Genomic DNA, 21,439 nt, shown 5'->3' on the forward strand with positions numbered 1-21,439 from the left:
AGGTGCTTCAATGGAGAGGCAGATCTCAAGCTTCTTGTAAAACTCAAGAAGTGAGAAGGAAGCTCTAATGTATTGAGAGACATTGCAACATGTCTTGGGTGGATGTAGGAGAATGAGAAACCTCTAGTTTTGCTTTGTGGATGCCGGGAGTGTGTGCAAGTTAGAATGAGGCAGAGTAAAGGTGTTGGTGGTTTGATAAAAGTGTATTCGGATGTTCAGGTATTCTTGTCCTTAACTATCTTTAGAGTCCTCCTGCTGCCTGCTTGTTTTCTTACTATTATATGTAGTCTATGGCATTGAAAATCCAGGCTCTGATGTAGTCTTTGAGCTTTTTGGGGGGAAATATATGATTGATTTGTGTAACCATAAACATTATATTTTTGGGGCTCTCCCTCCCTTTAACTCCTCAATCATGTATGTATAAAATTTTGATTTTGTTTCTAAACATTTGTGATATTTATGCCATGTGCCAGATTTGAATCTAGGCAGAGAAGAATCTACTTTGCAACTGATCTCTGCAAGCCAACATACTGGTCTGCCTGCCAGATTTTGATGCAGCAGACCATAGTTTTACAGCATCTACACAGTGGTCAAACTTCTCACAAGGTCGGAAGAAGTAAGGATTGTTAGAGATTTGGCTGTGTCAGCTCATATAATACAGATAGGCAGTAGTATAGGCATTTTTCAATGCCCATCAGTGACAGGAAAAACCTGGGAGTAAAGGGCACTGAAAAGTGCTCTTCTCCCCTCCACGCTGTGGGAGGAATACTGCTTTGGGATTTTCATTTTAAAAAGTAAAAAAAAAACATTACTTTCCAATACGGCTCCATCATGTTTGATGGAACCATCAAAAGTTACAATGCAGGGGCATGTACCCCCTTGATAGCGGTTCCTGTTAATGCTTGAAATGTTTGCCAAGCAAGGGAAATGTCAACATTTGACTGGCAGCACCTTCCCCAAGGGTGACTGAGTACATTACTCAGTTGCCCTGGTAGAAGACAGGCCGACCGCCACATTTTAAATCAAGCTTTGTGTCTGTTGCACTTGTGGTAATAATTTCGTGGGATAGTTCTTTTTCTATGTTTGTCTTAGTATTCTTTGGATTTGCTCTTCATGCCACATAATGTGTTGTTTTATTTCCCTCCATGCAATACATGCTTCCACGCTGGCAATTCTGGCTACTCTACTTTGCCTTTACCATAACTCATAGGGAGACTCACTTTGACTAAGTCATTGCATGACATGGCCTATGATTCACATTCTTCCTCCTGCCCTATTTTTCCAATTATGTGGGAAAGTGTTGGTTCTTCTGTGTTACCTTACCGTTACACCCCTTGAAGAAGTCTACTGTTATATAGTTTCCACATTACTGCTGAAATATTCAGTGTGTTTTGCATCTCTAGGGTAGGTTTTATTGGTATACATAGCCTAGCAGGATTTGGCTGATGTTGTGGGTGGGTAGTTGTTATTGTGAGTTGTATGGTGCTCTAGCTATGCAGTTAGATAGATGTGTTCCCTCACCCATGCTTATGGACTTTGATAAGACAGAGAATCGGTGCTCTCCCTCCATGATGCTATTCATACAGTGTACTGTCATTCATAACACACCCACTCATTTTTATTCCTGATATGGAATGTTAGGAGCCTTAACAACCCCTGTAAAATCCTTCATGTTTTATCATACTTACACTGGTATCATCTCAGCATCTGTGTCTTACAAAAGACTCACCCCATCAGACAGTTTGAAAACATGTTTGTAGCCAGATGGTCATCTTACCAGATTGTAGCATCATACTCTCCATATGCACATTGATTTGTTATTTAGCTGATGAAGTGGGTGCAATTCCCACTACTAGGGCCCCAACCAGATGATTACGGTAGATGTGCTGCACTCTGTGGTAAGCTGGTAATACAGATGGTCATGTTTTCCTCTGGATCAAAATATTGGCCACTGAGCCCTGTGACTTGATTTGGCATAGCAAATTTATTTGCATTGAGCATAGTCATCAGGACAAATCATCAATCACAACCACAGAGAATTATCTGCTGTCTCATACCTAAGATCTATAATTGCTGAACATCGGTTATTACATGCATGGTGGCACAAAAACCCTGCCTTCAGAGAAGGCACTTACCTGCCTGCAGTGCATAACCTGTGGTCATGCCTACTTTTCTGGCTTATAGTGACAGACATGGACTCTTGGGTTAAGGTAGTTTGATGTTTGGAACAGACCTTCTCAGATCACTCCCCAGTTTGCCCCCAAATGGATAATCCAGGTCTCTCTCTTGGTTGTGGGCAGTGGACAATGGGTCCAGACACTCTACTTGACAGATTATTCTGTGATGAACTTAGAAAATATATAGTTGAATATGTCCAATATAACTTGGGCTCTGGGGAGCAGGTGGGGTGGTTTGGGAAGCACTAAGGTGAGAATCATAGGCAAATGCATATGAAAACAATGCGAGGTGTTGAAATCCCTCAAGACTCACTTGTCTTGCTTGGAATGTTAAATGAACGTCCTGGAATTGTCACTCAAACAGTAGTTGTTGACCCCTACACTGGATCATATACATGGCAAGATCTCCAATTATGCAGAGGTGGCAGAGATGGAGCGTCTCTTTAGGGGGAAATATTTGAGCACTCGTCCATATGGTGAAGGTGAATGCACAGGAAGGTCATTAGCAGGTATAATCAGGTGCAAATAGTCCACTAGTAATATCAGTAAACCTATCAACTCCTCAGGAGGTGTGCACTATGTTGCATCACAAATTCTATACACCTTCTCCAAATACCTCATTAAGTGATACTCATTCACAGGTTCTTGGTTTCCTGTGAGTATACTGGAATACTTGGACGATACTGCAGTGGCCTGGATTGATAATGCTCATCACCAATATTTGTCTCAAACGTTCAGACTAGATAAAGGTAAGGTGGTTGTCAGTGTCCTTCTTGCTGGTCACATCCCAGCATCAGATTGACTGCCAGCAATGTTTTATAAAAAACATTGCTGGTATCCTAACCCCACATCTTTTGGCTATATTTCAAGAGTCCATGGAGTGGTGGCTCCTCCCTCTCACTTTATGTGAAGGCATCTTGTATATACTATTGAAACCCCAAAAAAACAGTCTCTAGCTGTAATCATACTATCAGCTTTGCCTTCTTAATTGTGACACCAAGATCCTCTCGTAATGAGTTGTCAATGGTTTGGTTTTCCTCCTCCTGGACTTGGTAATCACAGATCAATCCGGATGTGTCCCTTGCTGATCTATTGCTCACAACCTATACACCTACATCACCCGTATTTATGATTTGGAGCCCAGTTTGGACGACAAACATTTTCCAAGAAAAACTGTACTTAACAGCCCTTTGCAGGTTCTTGCAGCACTCATCAGAGTTGCCCTTCTCACCCATCTTCTCTGAAATCTCGCAGGAACCTCTTGTTGCCACGCTTCACCAACACTATTCTGAACTCAGATACACTAGTCTTCACCTCCTCATCTCTTTGTATGCAGATGAAATTATGTTATAACTTACAAAAAAGGAACCCCAGGGAATGCCTTAACCCTGTAATGAGGTAATTCCTCCAGTTGACTCCTTATCATGTGTGAATATAAACTGGAGTAAATCCTACATTTTACAGAAAGCACAAATGGATTCACTACAGATGTTTTCCTGCAGTGGTTTGAGGGATCAGTAAAATATCTTAGCATCTGGGTTAGTCAAGAAATTAGGGAGAATTATGGAGCTGTCTTGGACAAAATGAGAGAACAGGTGTCTCCATAGATGCCCACCAAACGCTCACTTGTGAGGCGTATTGTCATAATGCCAATCATGGCCCACCTGAAGCTGTTGTATCTCTTCATGTGCATCCCCATTCCTCTCAAAATTGACTTCCTTTGTGCGCTCCGTTCTAAGATCATTGAACTGGCAGGGGCAGGCGGACAGCCTATGATTAATTGGATGTTATTGATATGTTACTTTTATTATGGTGGTTTAAAAACCTCTGACTTTGAACTCTACAATTTATGCACACATGATAATTTCACACATTACTAGTTTAATCGTTCCCATTATCTTCCACACACTGTGGTTAGGCTAAATAATGTAAGTCCCTACCACTCCAATCACTGATAGTGCTTTGGCCTCTCTGGTTGTTGAAAACATGAAACTCTGCAATATGCATGGTACATGACTGGGACAGCTTACGGAGTAGGGAGGCCAAGATGTCATATTATTCTCCTTTTATGGAAAACTTCTCCTGATTCACAAGCCATAGGCAATATCTCAGTTACGATCTTGTGGACTCTAGCCATTATAAAGATGGCAGTTTTAGACAATTAGAAGGAATAAGGGAATCCTTCCCATGGTCCGCTCAAAATGCATTCTTCTCCTACCATATCAGTAGCATTTTTAGCTCTGTGCTTTTCCTCAGGAAATGAAAAAATGTCACACTTTTGAAAATGTTCTAACAATGTTCTAGCAAAATCAACCTCAGGGCAACTTGCATCCATGCCTCATTACTCAGTTCTTGAGAAAAACCCTAGCACTGACTGTTTGGCCTGGTAATCATGAGAAACTGATTTTGAAAAGGCGATGCCAGATGTGGCTATTCTGCTGCTGGCAGATTGGACTGCTGTCCCCAAGCAGAAGATTATGCATTAATTATTTTTTAATAATCAATTTTTCTTGATTTTATGTAAATAAACAGAACAATCAGTTCTAGCAGCATCTTACAAAGGTTTGAGTACACCTCTAGTCCTCAACTCATCATCATGCATTTAATTATCCAGGTTACATGATCACAGTCCATAGTAGTTCCACCATTTGCCACAGATCCTGGTGTGTTTCTTAGAACATTCCCTGACTCTGTAAATGGGAACTTCTTGTTTGTCGGACCAGTCCAGACCCTTTCTCCACAGAGTCAGTATGGTTGGGTCTGGGATTTCCACTTACATGCAGGGTCTCTCTTTCCCACCTCTGTGGTTAGCCCCACCCTGCTACATTCAGTAGGGCAAGAAGCCACAGCGAGGTCTACCAGGACCTTGCCACAGCAAGGTCATAATGAACACCAGTTGGTGATAGTGGACATTTGACTCTTCCTCCAAAAACTACTCCTCCAAGCTCAGGGTTTCAGGTTTAAGAGCAGTTATTTGGTGCATTTATTTTCTCTTTTTATGCCTGACATAGATTTTCACTATACCCCTCATGGTAGATTTGTCCGCTGCCCATAATGTGCCATGTGAGGCCACCATGCTTTGGTTTATGTCAACGTAGGATTGGAGCTAGGCAGATAAATATTTTGAACATTGATCGTCTGGAAAGTGCCACATGTTAAAGGTGGCAAACTGTCTCTGTACTGGGTCGATCACCCCAATTTTAATTAGAAGCAGGGACATTCTTCTGGGGAGAATAGTAGTAGCTTTTTAGTCTGAAGCAGATCTGTCAGAGAGAGCAAAAGGAGGTCAATATGGGAGAGCGTCAGACCTTCCACAGGTCCAGTGATCCCAATTAGCTTGTAAACTGTTTAGCTCTTTGCCTGCGAACCAGTGTGAGAGGCCCAAAGGAATCCATGTCTAGGTAAGGTGACACGTTAAAGCCACCCCTTTGATAGTAATCCCAAGTGGGCAGCTCAGGATGGTAGATTCCATACCCTTGAATACACTAGTGGGTCAAATTTGGGGGGAGGTGTATGCTTAGAAGATTATATTGGAGGTATATGCTTGGAAGATTATATTGTTCCCCCTCACAAAAACCCTCCACTCTCACATATCTACTGTTAAGTTCAGCAGCATGGGGCCGTCATCAAAAAGAGGAAACTCCTGTAAAGAAATATGATGTTACTGCACTAAAGACCCTCACAAACCCTAAGTGAAATACCTTGTTGTTTCTAAAGTACCACAGAAAGGGAAGCTGGAACCTTACATGTGAGTTTGCTGCAACATGAGCTTCAATGGTTAAGTGCGTATAGCATACTTATGGATAGCAGTCCTCCTAATATGAACTGGAAAGCCACTTACATTCCAGAACATGATTGAAACGGCTGTCCTGGAGAATATGTGATGTGGGTTCTACAGTAGTGATCCGGTTGTCTATCCCACAAGGTTGTCTCAAGGGAGAAAACGAGATTGACCAATGGACTTGGGATTGTCAGTGTGCTGGAGTAACCACCGTGTGCTTCGAGCAATACCCAACCAACATACCCCACATCAACCCCTCCCCCATTCTTTCTCCCTTTAAGAATCAGTTGCTCTGAAACTCTCATTCAAAGAAACCATAACAACAATGTGTGTCAGGCATTAGAGGTAAACCTCTTCCTATTGTTAGGATGATTTGAAAAGTCTGCTTTAAGGCTTGCTTTAAAGTTTGGAGTTCAGGAGAAGCATTCAACCATGGTGTATAACCATCAACGTATTGCAATATTCATCTAATATTTCTGCACAAATATGCACAAGTATCTTCATTGTAGCCATGATAGATGTGGAAACACAGAGGCAGATGTTTCCCCTTAGTATGCTCTGGTACAATCCTTCTGGAAAGATGCTAATTCCGCTCTGTCTTAGATGAATGGCTATGTAATTGAAATACACCTAAAGGTCGCAATCTTGGACTGGGTAGGTTGGATGCATATGCCATGCAAAAGGTTTGTAGCTCTGTCTTTATTCTTGGCAAAGAGATTGGTGGCCTGTTGATGGGCAGAGCTCCTAAATTTAAGAATGTCTAGAGTCACTTACTTATTGCAATTCTCATCTCGAACTATATGCATATCTTTAAATGCCTTCATCTAGACCCCAAGGCATATAGGCCCTCATTCTGACCTTGGCGGTCGGCGGAGAGGCGGCGGTCGGACCGCGAACAGACCGGCGGTCAAAAAAATGGCATTCTGACCGCGGCGGTCACCGCTGCGATCGACCGCCACTTCCCCACTCCGACAGCCATGGCGGTCATGACCGACGGGCTGGAGTCTGCGCACTCCGGTCCGACCCAAGACCGCCAACGGTATCATGACCCTGCTTACCGCCGCGGTTTCTGGCGGTCGGGAACCGCCATGCGAACCATGGCGGTAGGCACTATCGGGGCCAGGGAATTCCTTCCCTGGCACTGATAGGGGTCTCCCCCACCCCCCACTGCCCACCGAGTCCTCCCCCCACACCCTCCACCCCCCTGCCACCCCCCAGAGGTGGTACGAACCCCCTCCCCACCCCCACCCCGACATGCACATACACGCACCCCGACATGCACACACCCCCAACATGCACATATACACACCCCCTACACACACACATACACAACGGGGACACATACCCACACACATACATGCCGACATGCGCACCCGCCGAAATACACACATTGCCCATATGCACAGCAGCACTCCCCGCCCGCATGCACGCATTCACACACCCCCTCTACACACTCACATGCACACCCCCATGCACGCACACATCACACAACACCCCCCCACCCCCTCCCCTCACGGACGATCAACTTACCTTGTGTGTTGGTCCTCCGGGAGGCGACAGGAGCCATGGGGAGGTGACCGCCAACAGAAGACCGCCAACAGAAGACCGCCACACAGAAATGTGGGTCGTAATTCTGTGGGCGGTGTTCTGCTGGCGTGGCGGTGGAGGTTGACCAGTCTCCACCTTCCCGCCGACCGCCAGTGTGGCTGCTGGCGGTTTTCCGGCGGAACGCTCCCAGCGGTCGGAATGCGCACAGCGGCATACCGCCGCGGTCGGCGGTCTTCACCGCGGCGGTAACTCGGCGGTCTTGCGAAAAGACCGCCAAGGTCAGAATGACCCCCATAGTCTCCTTTAAAATTATATCTAGCTACAACTTCCTCATATAATTAGCAATAGTTACTTCCTGGGACTCTATATGCTGTTTTCTCCATGTTCTCTACTGTAATTACGCATCTTCATGGCCTCTTACTTTCTACAAAGTGACTGTTATGGTATGTATACTATCTGTTCTAACTAATTATGGATATATGTAAACTTCAGGTGATACACTCGCTGAGGTGGGGTTGTATATTATATATACCCTGGGTCAGCTACATCACATGGAGCACATATGAACTGTTACTCTTTTGGGCTTCACCTTTTCACTTTTTTGACATATTATTAGAAATCAGGTTGTTGGTGACTGGTTCAGAACCTTAGTCAAACAGCAACCACAATCCTAGCCAGGATAAGTGTCAGGCAACCCCTAAATTCACCTTTTCTCACCCTCTGGTTGCTTGGCACAGAACATTCAGGATCAAGTTAGAAGCAGTGTGTAATGTGTTTGTGCAATACTTCAAACAGTAAAACAGTCAAAACACCACACAAGAAGATATCACACTAGGTTAGAAAAATAGATCTGACTTTAATAAATAAAACAAGACCAAAACAGCAAAAAGTCAATAAATGGAACTTGAGATATTGATTTTTAGGTTTAATATTTTAGGTAAAAATAATGCTAAGAAATGTAAAGAGCTAAGGGCCAGATGTATCAAAAGTTTTTGCATTTGCAAACGGTGCGAATCGCAAAAATCGGGCGTTTGCGAATGCAAAAACGTGGTCTGCGATGCTTGAAAGGCATTCGCAGACCAAAAATAAGAAATTGCAAAAATTGTGATTTTTTGCGTTGCGATCTGATTTTGCGAGTCGCATTTTGCGATTCGGTATTTCCAGTAGGAAATTGCGAGACGCAAAATGCAATTCACAAAATCCAAGTCGCAATTCGATGCATCAAAAAATCGCTAATTGCGATTTTTCGCAGAATGGCATTTTGCACATGCAAAATACCACTAAGTGAAACCAGGTGGTAACCAGGTGCAACCTATATAAAGAGGCCCAGAATGCCTCAGACTCTTTTTCACAATGGCTGCACTCTACGTCATGGCGAGGAGAATGAGGATCCTGGCAGGTTTGAGGAGAGGGAGGAGGAGACAGGAGCACATTATCAGAGTGCGCATTACACTTTTTAACCAGACAGAGGAGGAAATATTTTAGAGGTATAGGTTGAACTCAGCCATGATACTTGATCTGATAGCTGAGCTACAACCCATACTGCAGCGCAGAACACAAAGGACTCATAGCATACCCACCCATGTGCAGGTATTATGCTCCGTCCACCTACTCACCTCAGGGAGCTATCAAGGGGTCATAGCAGCAGCTGGAGTGGTCTCACAGAGTACCCTCTCTGAATTTTTCAATGCATTTATCAACACCATGCTGAGAAGGATAAACCAGTACATCAGATTCCCCCACATCCCACAGGATATACAGCAGACAAAAAAAAGATTTCTACCAGATAGCACAGTTCCCCCACATCCTAGGTGCCATAGATGGGCACATGTTGCAATCTGTCCACCATCAGCCACAGAGTATGTGTACCCCAACCGTAAATACCAACATTCCATGAATAACCAGGTGATATGCAATGCCTCCTACATCATTACTGATTTCGTGGCCAGGTACCCAGGGAGCACAAATGATTCGTACATCTTTTGCCATAGCGGCATTCACACAAGACTGCTAGCTGGGGAATTTGGAGAAGGATATCTACTAGTTATTGTCCCTCTGTACATAGGTGCATTGATGGCGTGCTGATGTCAGATGGCTCAGGCACTCAATATACCTTCTGTCCCTTCCAGGAGACAGTGCCTACGCAGGGCGCACCTACATGATGATGCCCTACCTCAATCCTGCAACACCTGCTGAACTGAGATACAATGCAGCACACAGGGCGACCCGCAACGTGGTGGAGCGCACCATTGGGCTACTGAAGAGTCGCTTCCGGTGCCTCCACAAAAGTGGAGGGGCACTACAGTACAGCCCAGAGACGACATGTAGAATAGTGGCTACTTACGCAATCTTGCACAATATAGCTACCACCAGGGGCATACCTCTAGAAATATGTGATACTGAATCTGATGAGGATGATGATCTCATACCACCCCTACAGCCAGCAGACAGGACTAGTGCAGCAGAGGGAAGGCAAAGGCATGCTGACATCACACACAACCATTTCAGATGTAAGTATGAATAAGACAAATGCGCTGACAAATGTACCTGTAGTGAAGTAAGTTTATTACCTTAATGTCAGGTAATGTTAGTCCAACGAATACCAACAAAAGTGAGTTAAAGAATAGAAACAATAGAAGTTCAGAGTAAAGCACTATTACGTCATAGTGTACTCATTACCCCTCTGGCCGCTACAGTTACTTCTTGCGGCCACCCACACCACTGGGGTGCCCAGTTGCCTCACTGGCACCTCGATTGTCTGCCTCAGTGGCAGTGCTGTGCCTGGCACTGCGCCGTCTGGTGTCCATTGCGGGTACAGCTAGGCTGCTGAGGCTGGAAGTGTCCTCCGTGTCCCCCAGTCCAAGCTCACTAGGTGTGGCTGACCTGTGTACCATGATGTTGTCTATCACATTTGTGATTTGGACAAGTCCGTGAGCCACATCCCTGCTGCTGTGTGCTGCCTCCACCTGTGCAGCCACTGCACGACGTGCAATCTGTGAGGTAGAATTAGCTAGCCTATTGACAGAGCGACAGAATCCCCTGAACATGTTCATGAATCGTTGCTCCTGCCTGCGGTGGCTCACCCTGTCATGGCGCAGCTCCTGGCATAGTTCCTGCACAGCAGAAGTGAGCTCCCTTGTGTCCTGCGATGCCTGCACCTGTCCCTCATGCAGCTGTTCTATATTTTTATTCAGGCACTCCCTCATGTTGGCATTATGTTGCTGCATTTGTTTTTGTAAACCAGTGATCTTTTTGTTCTGCAGGCGCTGCTGCTGCAACATAGCTGCTTCCAGCCCACCAAAGAAGGAGGTTCCCTCACCTGCCTCATACGCCTGTGCACCTGCATTTGTCGCCATCCTGCGGGGTGCTGTGTTCTGCTGTGAACTGGCCTCCTGAATCTGGGTGCGTCTGCCAGTTGGGGATGGTGTATGTGGCCCTTCCTGCTGCTCATCTGTGTCCTGACTGAGCTCTGGCAGTGGCAGTGCCCTGGGCCTGCATCGGAGTGGCGCAATGGTGAGAGACCCACTCGTGTTGGAGTCTGAGGCTGGATGGGTGTCAGTCTCCCCTACGCTGGCACATGCTGTGGCTGCTAGGCCTGGCCCACCTGTAACTACAATATGCAGCATGTCACTTATGTTTGTTACAATAAAGGTCACACAATGGTAATAAAGGTACAGGTACTTCTTTTCACTGTGTTGTGGGTGTTGTGTTCCTCTGGGTGTCGCTCTACTTAATTACATTGTATGTGCTACTTTCAGCTTTGGGTTGTGGACTGCCACTCCCATAATGCATTGTTGTGCTGATTCTAAGATGTGGAATGGACTACTTCTCACAATGTTTTACATTACTTGCTAATTCCTAAGGGGCTTTTGTGCATACACATATGGGGTTACAATTCAATATTGCACTTACCTTTGCTGGTACTTGGTGTGCCAGAGGTGTCTATCTCTGTGACCCCACGCACTGCTTCAGGGAGGAGTGTGGACTCCACTAGGTCCTCTAACGGGGTGGATGGTGACTCTGTGGGTGGACTGCCTGCTGTGCTCGTGGCCTCCTGCAGTCTTCTTGCCACCCGCTCCTTGGCACAGGACCGCAGGTCATACCACCTCTTCTTAATTTCTTCGACCGAGCGCTGTGCCACTTAAATAGCGCAGTTCTTAGTTTGTATGTCTGCCCAGAGTCTCCTTTTCTCACTCTCCGGCACCTGGAGTGAGCTTTTGCCCAAAAGGCGGTCATGGCTCCTGACCACCTGCTCTGTCAGCATCTCCAGCTCTTGCTCGCTAAATTTGAGCCTCCGCTTTCTTTCTCCCTTCTCCTTTCCTTGGGCTGAGGTGTCCATGGTTGTTCAGGTGTGCTGCCTCCTTCAGAGTGTTGCTCAGTGTGGCTGGGCTGACTCTCTCTGGATGCCGGTTTGGGTGTGGCACCTGAAACTGCCTTGGATGACTCACTTCCTTCTTGTGATGTCATCAGGCTCCTCCAGGTGTGCTTTCCCGAAATTTCTCGCAATTTGCGATTTTCACTTACCGAATCGCAATTTGCGAAAATACAAATTGCAATTCGGTAATTGGGCCTTGCAAACCACAAATTGCGATTTTTAGGAAATCGCTAATTCCGAATTGCAATTATGGTACATGGCCTATTGCGACTCGGAAATAGCGATTTCTTAAAAATCGCTATTTGCGATTCGCAATGCCATTTCTTTATACATCTAGCCCTAAAAGTGGTTATCTGGTCTTGCTAGACAGGGTCAAAGTCCCCAATTCATGCCAAACACAATGGAGCATGGGATGCTTACGAAGGCCCAGTAAAGTCACCTGAACTAAAGTACCTTAATCCGAGGTTGTGGAATATTGTTTTGATTAGGGTCGAAGATGTGTTGCGGAGTGGGGGCGATGTGCTGTTTCTGAGATGTGGTGAGGGTGTGGAGCGAAATGCTGATGCGCAGATGTCAAGGACTCTGTCGCTAGACAATGGATGTGAAGACCGGTATTAAGGATGTGCTGCACAGTGGGGGCAATACATCAGCTCTAAAGAGCAGTGGGGCTATGAGTTTTGTCATCATTGTCGAGGTTCCCTTTGATGAAGATGTGCGGACATTTCTCTACGGAAAAGCATTGCCCACTGGTTGCTCTGAAGGCGATGCATCAGGGCTGATCAATTAAGCAGTGGCAATGTGTCAGTTCTGCTTGAAAATGCACTGCTCAACTGCTACCTTTGGCCCACTTCCAAGGCTCCAGGACTGGTGTGGCGCCACTTGGTAGGGCAAAGTAACAGAAGGCAGAGTCCAGATGCAGAAGCAGGGTGGTTGGACGTCTTTTATGTCCCTGAGACTTCAGATCATAAGGTCAACCAGCTAGCCCTTTGATTCACTCTGGGTTCAAGTAATGCAGGTCTAGTCCTTCTCACCCAGGCAGAGGAACAATAGGCAGGAGGGCAGCATAGAAAAGCAGGGGTCTAGCAAAACAGCAGTACATCAGAGTGGCAGTCTTTCAGCAGCACTGAAGTCCTTCTTGAAAGAGTATTTACTTGTCTAGAAGTGTACTGAATTGTGGTGTCACAAGTTCAAGGTTTACAGGGACATTATAGTCTGGGTCCCATTTTAAATACCCTAAAGTAACTATAATACGTGCCCCGCCCTGCAAAGTTTTGTTTGTCAAACAATTAGCTCCAGATAACACATTTATATTACCAATGATGTTCTCAAGATGTCATGAGTGCTGTAATTTGTGGGATAATCTGTGCACAGCCTTCGGACATCTGTAGTGGGGGTTGTCCATGCGGCCTGGCCTGCGGCCAGTGCTTTAGCCAACCCCTATAACCACCCAACCCCACTCTGTACATGGCCTTTGGATGTGTGCAGCAGGTGTTGGCTGCAGAGTCTGACCTGTGGCCGACCCCAGAAAATGGCTATAACTATTCAGCCCCTATAAACACCCACTTTTATTTAAAGTTCTAGTCAGAGTTATCTCAAGTTACTATAACTCGTGCCCTAAGGTAACTATAACTTGTGTTCCGCCATGCATATTTTTTTTTGTCAAAAGTTTTGCTGCAGATATTACATTTATATTACCAATGATGTTATCAACGATGTCATGAGTGCCGTAGTTTGTGAGGTAATTAGCAGTGCATAGCAAGGCACAAATTATAGTTTACTTATGGCACAAGTTAAAGTTACTTGAGATAGTTCTAACTATGACAGGTGAATTTCTATGGTTTTGTATGTTTAAAATGAGAGCCTAACTATAACGTTCATATAGGATTTGTTTTTTTTAAGCAAATTTCTGTGCTTTTTTTAGCATATAGTAATTTTCATTTCTATATGTTAATCCAACCACTTCCCTGCATAGCCTATGGCTGGGGTTGGCCACAGGGCCGGGCGTGTGGCCAGTCCCTGCGGCCAGCACCTTTGACCACAGAAACCTGAGCTGCGCACGGGCTTCGGAGATTCGCTGCAGGGGTTGTCCACATGTCCTGGCCTGTGTTTTGTGTCTGGGGCCAACCCCTATAACCACTCAACTCAAAGCTGTGCATGGCCTTTGGATGTGTGCAGCAGGTGTTGGCTGCAGAGTCTGATCTGCGGCCAACCCCAGGTAACCGCTATAACTAGCCAACCCCTATAACCACCCACTTTTGCATACTGCTCTGGGGAGGTGACAGTCTCCAGGGCTCTAGGAGGCCGCATGCCTTTCCACACCAAATTTAGTGAATGACCTGGGGAGGTGGTGGTCCCTGGGGCTGTGGGGGGGGGTGAAGAGGGCCCCCAATTCAAAAACAATAATGCTCCTGGGACCTGGCCCACCCAGGGGCTTATTAAAAAGCAAGCATGGGAGCCCACACTTTTTTTTTTTAATGGCCCTTTGAATTTGAGATTTCATGGCACAATTTGTTTTAAAAAAAATGCTTTTTTTGCTGTGGTATGGTCCCTCTGGGACCACAGGAACAGAGTTAAGGGGTCAGGGTTTCTCTACCCTGGCCCTTTTTCTTTTTTGTGCAGTTTCATTATGGGACTCAGTTCAAGCCAAGTCCCAAGATGGCTGCCAACTCTTTGCGGTTTGAAGTGTTGGCAGCCAATCAGAGGTGTGCATTTCCCTGCACAAGCTTGTCTTTTTTCGCAAAGGATCCACGTCCATTTTTTTCCCCTTTAATTTCTCAAAACCTAAAGAACAGATTTACACCAAATAAGTGTAATCTGTGTACCGAAAGCTAGCTTTCTGCCAAATTTGGTGTAATTCCGTGCAGTGGTTGGGTCTGTAGCCGTGTCAACCATTCAACCGTTCAACTGCGGTATTCCATTGGCAGTACACACCGCCGCGCTCAAAATACACACACATTTACAAAATGCTGCCACATTGGACAATTCAAAATACACCCACCTGATACACATACACACACCACTCCCACACACCCATTACAATATAAAACACACACCCAGATCACCCACAAACCCCTACGACCACAATTACCGAGAGAAGGCCAGAGAGAGACACCACAAACAACTACCAAGCATCCACAGGCACACAATACCATCACCCACATAACTTCCATGCATCTCACACAACACACCACTAAATAGCACCCCACTTATCACTACACACACCACCCCTTACATCACCCACACCACCCCATGGCACGGCAAAGACACCCCAGGTTCTCTGAGGAGGAGCTCAGGATCCTGGTGGAGGAAATCGTCCGGGTAGAGCCACAGCTATTCGGGTCACAGGTGCAGCACACCTCCATAGCTAGGAAGATGGAGCTATGGCGCAGAATAGTGGACAAGGTTAACGCAGTGGGGCAGCACCCAAGAAATTGGGATGACATCAGGAAGAGGTGGAACGACCTAAGGGGGAAGGTGCGCTCTGTGATCTCAAGACACCATCTTGCGGTTCAGTGGACTGGCGGCGGACCCCCACCTCCTCCCCCACAACTAACAACATGGGAGGAGCAGGTCTTGGCAATTCTGCATCCTGAGGGCCTCGCAGAAGTAGCTGGGGGAATGGACTCTGGTAAGTAAAATCTTAACTATTACATCCCCTACCCTACCTGCATGCCATCACATACCCGCACTCTCACCCCTATCACTCCTCACAAATTTCCCAACATCACAAACCACACATCCTAACATGGACACCCATCACTAAAGCATGCCCACTGCACATACCCATACACCCCCTAAACCACCATCACACAAGGTCCCACACAGGAATGCAAGCACTGGGGTACGCGGTCACCCACCTATTGCACACCATGGCACACACAGATGTAATAAACATCCTTTTATACCCCAGCAGGACCCCAGCGTCACCGGACAGGAGGGTCCACACATGTCCACACTACCAACAGAAGAGGCCCACAGTGATGACAGCTGCTCTGTCCAACTTGATCTAGATGACCAGCCCGGCCCATCGGGGACCTCGGGACAGTCGGTTCCCCTCACACAGTCACAGGCCACTACAGAGCTTCCCCCCTCTGGAAACACCAGCACAGCACCCACCCAGCGGGCCCATACCTCTGTACCCAGGACACGTCAATCAGCAGTGTGTCCACCACTACAGGGAACCCAGGCTAACCCACCACCCCAACAGGGATCTGGGGGCAGTGGTAGTAGGCACACGGTCCAGGGGACGGAGGCCCAGGAACACTGGGGAACTGGGAGGGCTGCTGTGCGACAGGGGGAGGACAGGCCAAGGGAACCGACTCTCCACGAGGCCCTCTCCAACATCAGAAGAGCCTACCACCACTCCCAGGAAACAATGGCAACAGTACTGGCCAAGTTTCAGGAGACCCAGTGCCTGCAGGAGGAACAGTATTTGGGCTTCAGGGAGGAACTCAGATCCATCAATTCCACCCTGGGCACCATCCTAGGAGTGCTGAAGGATGTACTCAACACTAGGAGAGACACTGTGGCACAACAAGGGGCCCCTGACACTAGCCTGGACAATGAACTGCCCACCGCCTCCGCCGGTGCTAGTGGACAGGAGGCACCGCCACAGGAGCACCACAACAGCACCCCACCCCCTGTAGAGGGAGAACCACCCCGCAAGCGGTCACTGAGATCCACGACAAAGACAGAGAACGATGCCAAGACCCCTGCCAAGAAATGAGATCACCCTGATTGTCATCTTTCTGTCCCACTTTGTCACCCTGTCCATCCTCAAACTGCCCCAGCTCCACTTCCTATGCCCATTTGGGCACCTGTGAGACTAATAGAGTGGACTCTGCCATGGACATTCCTCCACCATCACCCCTCATCATTTTACAACCCCCTCCAATATTGAGCACTTAAATAAACACCATTGAAGCACAAAACAATCTGATTTTGAAATAGTGTATTAGCAATTACAGTGGCAAAATGCTATATCAAATGTAATGTCAACATACCTATGTCACATAGCTCTAGTCCATGAGGAAACAAAGCAGATGTCACACTGTGGGACACACATCTGTGAAATCGTAAAGGGAAAGTGACAACTCAGTGACCATACACTGGGTGAAAACGACAGACAGTAGAGAGGTAGTAGTGTTAAAGTACATGTAGTAGGCAGGTTTGTATTGCATATATATATATCTATATATATAGAGAGATATATATGTATTACAGAGTGGCAGTCTCTAGGTAGTTCTAGTTAGGACCTACTTTCTATAGAAAAAGTGTTTTTTACTTGCCTATATCTTTGGCGCAGTTGAACAATCTTCGTGAAATTTTGCAAAAACACGACGTTCACGTCATCTGCTGTCTGGAAAGTTGTAGAGGTGAGCGTTTTCCCTTCGAAGTCCTGTTTCCGCCGTGTTTTTGTTTGCGGTGAATCCGCCCCGGATAAGGTGGCGGATTGGACTGTTGTGATACTGTGGGCAGTACATTGTCCTCCGCCTGTCTGTTGGCGGTGACCGCCAAGCTGTTTGTTCATACCGCCGTGGCGGTCGGAGTGTTAAAGTGGCTGTCTTTGTTGGTGGTTTCCGCCACAGTCGTAATTCCATTTTTTTCTCCGCCAGCCTGTTGGCGGTTTTACCGCCGCTTTAACACCGACCGGCAGGGTTGTAATGACCACCATGGTCCTAATTACCTAGTGACGACATATAGAGAGAGCTAGACAGATATATTTAGATTTATACAAATATATATATATATATATTTTAGATTCATAGATAGATAGTTAGATAGATAGATAGATAGATAGATAGATAGATAGATAGATAGATAGATAGATAGATAGAGATTGAGACTCTCTCTCTCTCTCTATATATATATATATATATATATATATATGTGTATATATATATATATATATGTATATACACACACATATCTTTTTTATACAGTGCGGCGAAAGAGATAGTATTGCATATATATATATATATATTTTACATAGTGGCAGTTGCTAGGTAGTTCTAGTTATGACCTACTTTCTATAGAAAAAGTGGTTTTTACTTGCCTATATCTTTGGCGTGGTTGAACAATCTTCATGAAATTTTGCAAAAACACGACGTTCACGTCATCTGCTGTCTGGAAAGTTGTAGGGTTTTAGGGTGATCCATCAAGTGGGGGCAGAGAAAAAGGGGGCCCCAAAATGTTTTTTTTCATGTTAATTCCTTTAGGAATTTTGAACAGGAATTTGTGGCAGAACCAATGGACAGATTTACATCAAATTTGGCAGAAAGCTATCTTTTAGTCCAGAAAGAGCCCTTTTTTGTTATTTGAAGTAAATCCTTTCAGTAATTTTTTGAAATATTAAAGAAAAACCAAATTTGTATATATAGGGACGCAAAGGCTCCGCAAACACTGAGGGCCTCATTCCGACCCTGGCGGTCTGTGACCGCCAGGGCGGAGGGCAGCGGAAGCACTGCCAACAGGCTGGCAGTGCTTCCTGGGCTATTCTGACCGCGGCGGTAAAGCTGCGGTCAGAAAAGGGGAACCGGCGGTTTCCCGCCGGTTTTCCCCTGACCCAGGGAATCCTCCATGGCGGCGCTGCTTGCAGCGCCGCCATGGGGATTTCGACCCCCTTCCCGCCAGCCTGTTTCTGGCGGTTTTCACCGCCAGAACCAGGATGGCGGGAACGGGTGTCGTGGGGCCACTGGCATGGGCAGTGCGAGGGCCCCCTAACAGGGCCCCATACAGATTTTCACTGTCTGCTTTGCAGACAGTGAAAATCGCGACGGGTGCCACTGCACCCGTCGCACCCCTGCAACTCCGCCGGCTCCATTCGGAGCCGGCTTCCTCGTTGCAGGGGCTTTCCCGCTGGGCCGGCGGGCGGGCTTTTGGCGGTCGCCCGCCGGCCCAGCGGGAAAGTTGGAATGGCCGCCGCGGTCTTTTGACCGCGGGGCGGTCATTCGGCGGTAACCGCATGGCGGGCGGCGACCGCCGCCCGCCGCGGTCAGAATGACCGCCTGAGTCTTGTGTTGAGATCTGATAGGCTACCAACAGATTCACTGGCCTCTTAGCTCTGGTGCTGGAGGCCAGGAGTTATTTCAAGTAACTCTAACTCGAGGCCTAAGGTAACATCAAGGTAAATCATGCCCTCTCAATGCACTTGTAATTACCCCAGATATTACAGCACTCATGACAGCTTTTATGACATAAATAAAAATATTGCTGAAATATTAGAAGAAAACACTGTGGATCGAGGGGGCATGAGTTATAGTTACCTTGGACCCCAAGTTATAGGTACTTGAAATAACTATAACTACAACTGCTGAGTTTCTATGGTTTTGAGAGAATTAATTCAGAACTTAATTATTAAGGTCCTGTAACCGTTGTTTTTTTAAGTGAATTTCTATGTTTTAAAAACAATGTATATTTCCTAAATATAACATCCCAGCAAACTTCGTTTTTTTCATTGTAAACACACAACTTTTGCGCAGCAATGAAAACATCAAGATGACTCTTGTGATAATGTTCCTGTTAGAGAGATAGATCAGTGCTTTGTGGTAGTTTTGCCACAAACTTTCACAGAGGGCTAACATGATTGCTTCAAAGAGCAGACCTATATGTTATGTGCATTGCTGAGTCGATTAATAAAGCCAGCTGTTACCAGTACTTTAAAACTTATCGAATTTATGCAAGAGAAGTGTGATGGAGAGATGAGGAGCCGTTTTGCCAGGTGGTAGTGAGAGATTACAATAAATAGGTCATGGGACGGGAGCGCCAAAATGATTTTCAAACAGGGTGCCTCCAGTGCTAAAGACTGTGATGATGGGTAAATGGCAAGGTGAAGTAATAGTATGTGTTTTTTTTTTTAGTGTCTTTGGAGAACCTGTTGATTGAGGGGAAAAAGTGAAGGGAAGGTACGGTAACTGATGGTATTTACTGTTGCATACATCACTCACACACACACATACACACACTCCCACCAGCAATTTTCAAACAACACATCTGCCTTCTACGTAGGTTAGTGTTTGAGAAGGACAGTTTAACCTGTAGCAGAGATAGCATCTCATTGGATGACTACTGCTCAAGACCTAACTTGAGTTATGGAGGACAGCTCTGAGGCAGGATCAGAGACTGAGACTATCGATACTGAGACAGCATCTGAGGAAGAGAACAGTGGAGCAGAATCTGTGAGTGATTTTTCAGTCTGTGGAGTCCCATCCAATGACTCCTCTTCCAGTGATTCTGAGTGAGGCGATAAGGTCATTTGTGTTGTCCCTTTGCAAGCAAAGTCTGTGCAGCAGGACAACAGAACAGTAGTAGGTTAGCCCAACCCAGAGAGAAGGCGTGTTTGGATGCAAGCACAGACAGAGAGTTCTCTTGGCAGCCCCCCTATTTAGTTCAACCCCAAATTCTATCTTTTACCGGCGACACTAGATGTAAAGTCAATCCGGACAACTTTTTGGCAATTGACTACGCCCATTCTTTGGATGTTGATTTCCTTCAGCAAATTGTGCAGCAAACACATTTACATGCTGAAAATGTTCTGAAGGAGCATTGAAGAACTCTATGGCCCCATTCTAGGAAACATCAGTGGATTCCCACTTTGCTGGAGGAGTTGAGGATATTTTCGGACTTTATGCTCAAAATGCGGTTAGTGCAGAAACCAACCTTGCAGTCCTACTGGTTGACTCACACGGTTTGGGTAACCCCCGTCTTTGCACTGTAAATGAGCAGAGATTGTTTTTTGCTATTGCAGTGCATGCTGCATTTCAGTGACCATTCTGCTGTATTGCCCAAGGACCATCCAGTCCATGACAGGTTACTCAAAATTCGGTCTGATATGGAACATTTGTCTGACAGGTTTTCAGAGATTCATACTCCTGGAAAGAATATAGTAGCAAAAAAGCCTTTTATCCTGTAGAAAGGGAAGCTGCTGTCAAGGCAGTACATTGCGAGCAAAAGAGCTCACTGTGGCATCAAGCTGTACATCCTGTGTTTAGAGCTCTATTGGCTATGTATACAGCTTGAGATTGTATACAGGGAAGGACTTTACTCTAAAGCATGTAGTTTGCCCTCCCACACTAGGGGTCATAGGAAAGGTAGTATGGGAGCCCGCCCAGATACTCCTTTACAAATTATATAACCTGGTGCAGGCATAATGTTGCACAAAGTGTTACTAAGTGGCACAATGCATGCATTGCACCACTTTTTAAATATGGCGGAGGGAAAAGGCTACCTTAGAGCCGCCTTAGCGTAAAAAAAATGACGTTAATGAAACCCTATTCAGTCTTTAATGTGTCTGTGCTAAATCCATCTTAATTAGTCAAGGCTGGAACCAGATTTTTTTTTATGAACAGGGATTTTCTGTCTTTATTGTCCATGTTGGAAAATATGAAGTAGAACAAGGACTGCCAATATGTCCCCTAAGTCTCATATGAACCTCACTGGCCTATTCTGCAGCTGTGATCCTTATGGAATCTCCATTTGGAGCTAAGCAGATCCACAGATTCATCATGGGCTACATTTACTATGCGCTTGCATTTTCTTTGCAACATGTAAGTTGATGCG

The sequence above is a fragment of the Pleurodeles waltl genome, chromosome 4_2 (genome assembly GCF_031143425.1).
Source record: "Pleurodeles waltl isolate 20211129_DDA chromosome 4_2, aPleWal1.hap1.20221129, whole genome shotgun sequence".
Lineage (NCBI taxonomy): Eukaryota > Metazoa > Chordata > Amphibia > Caudata > Salamandridae > Pleurodeles > Pleurodeles waltl.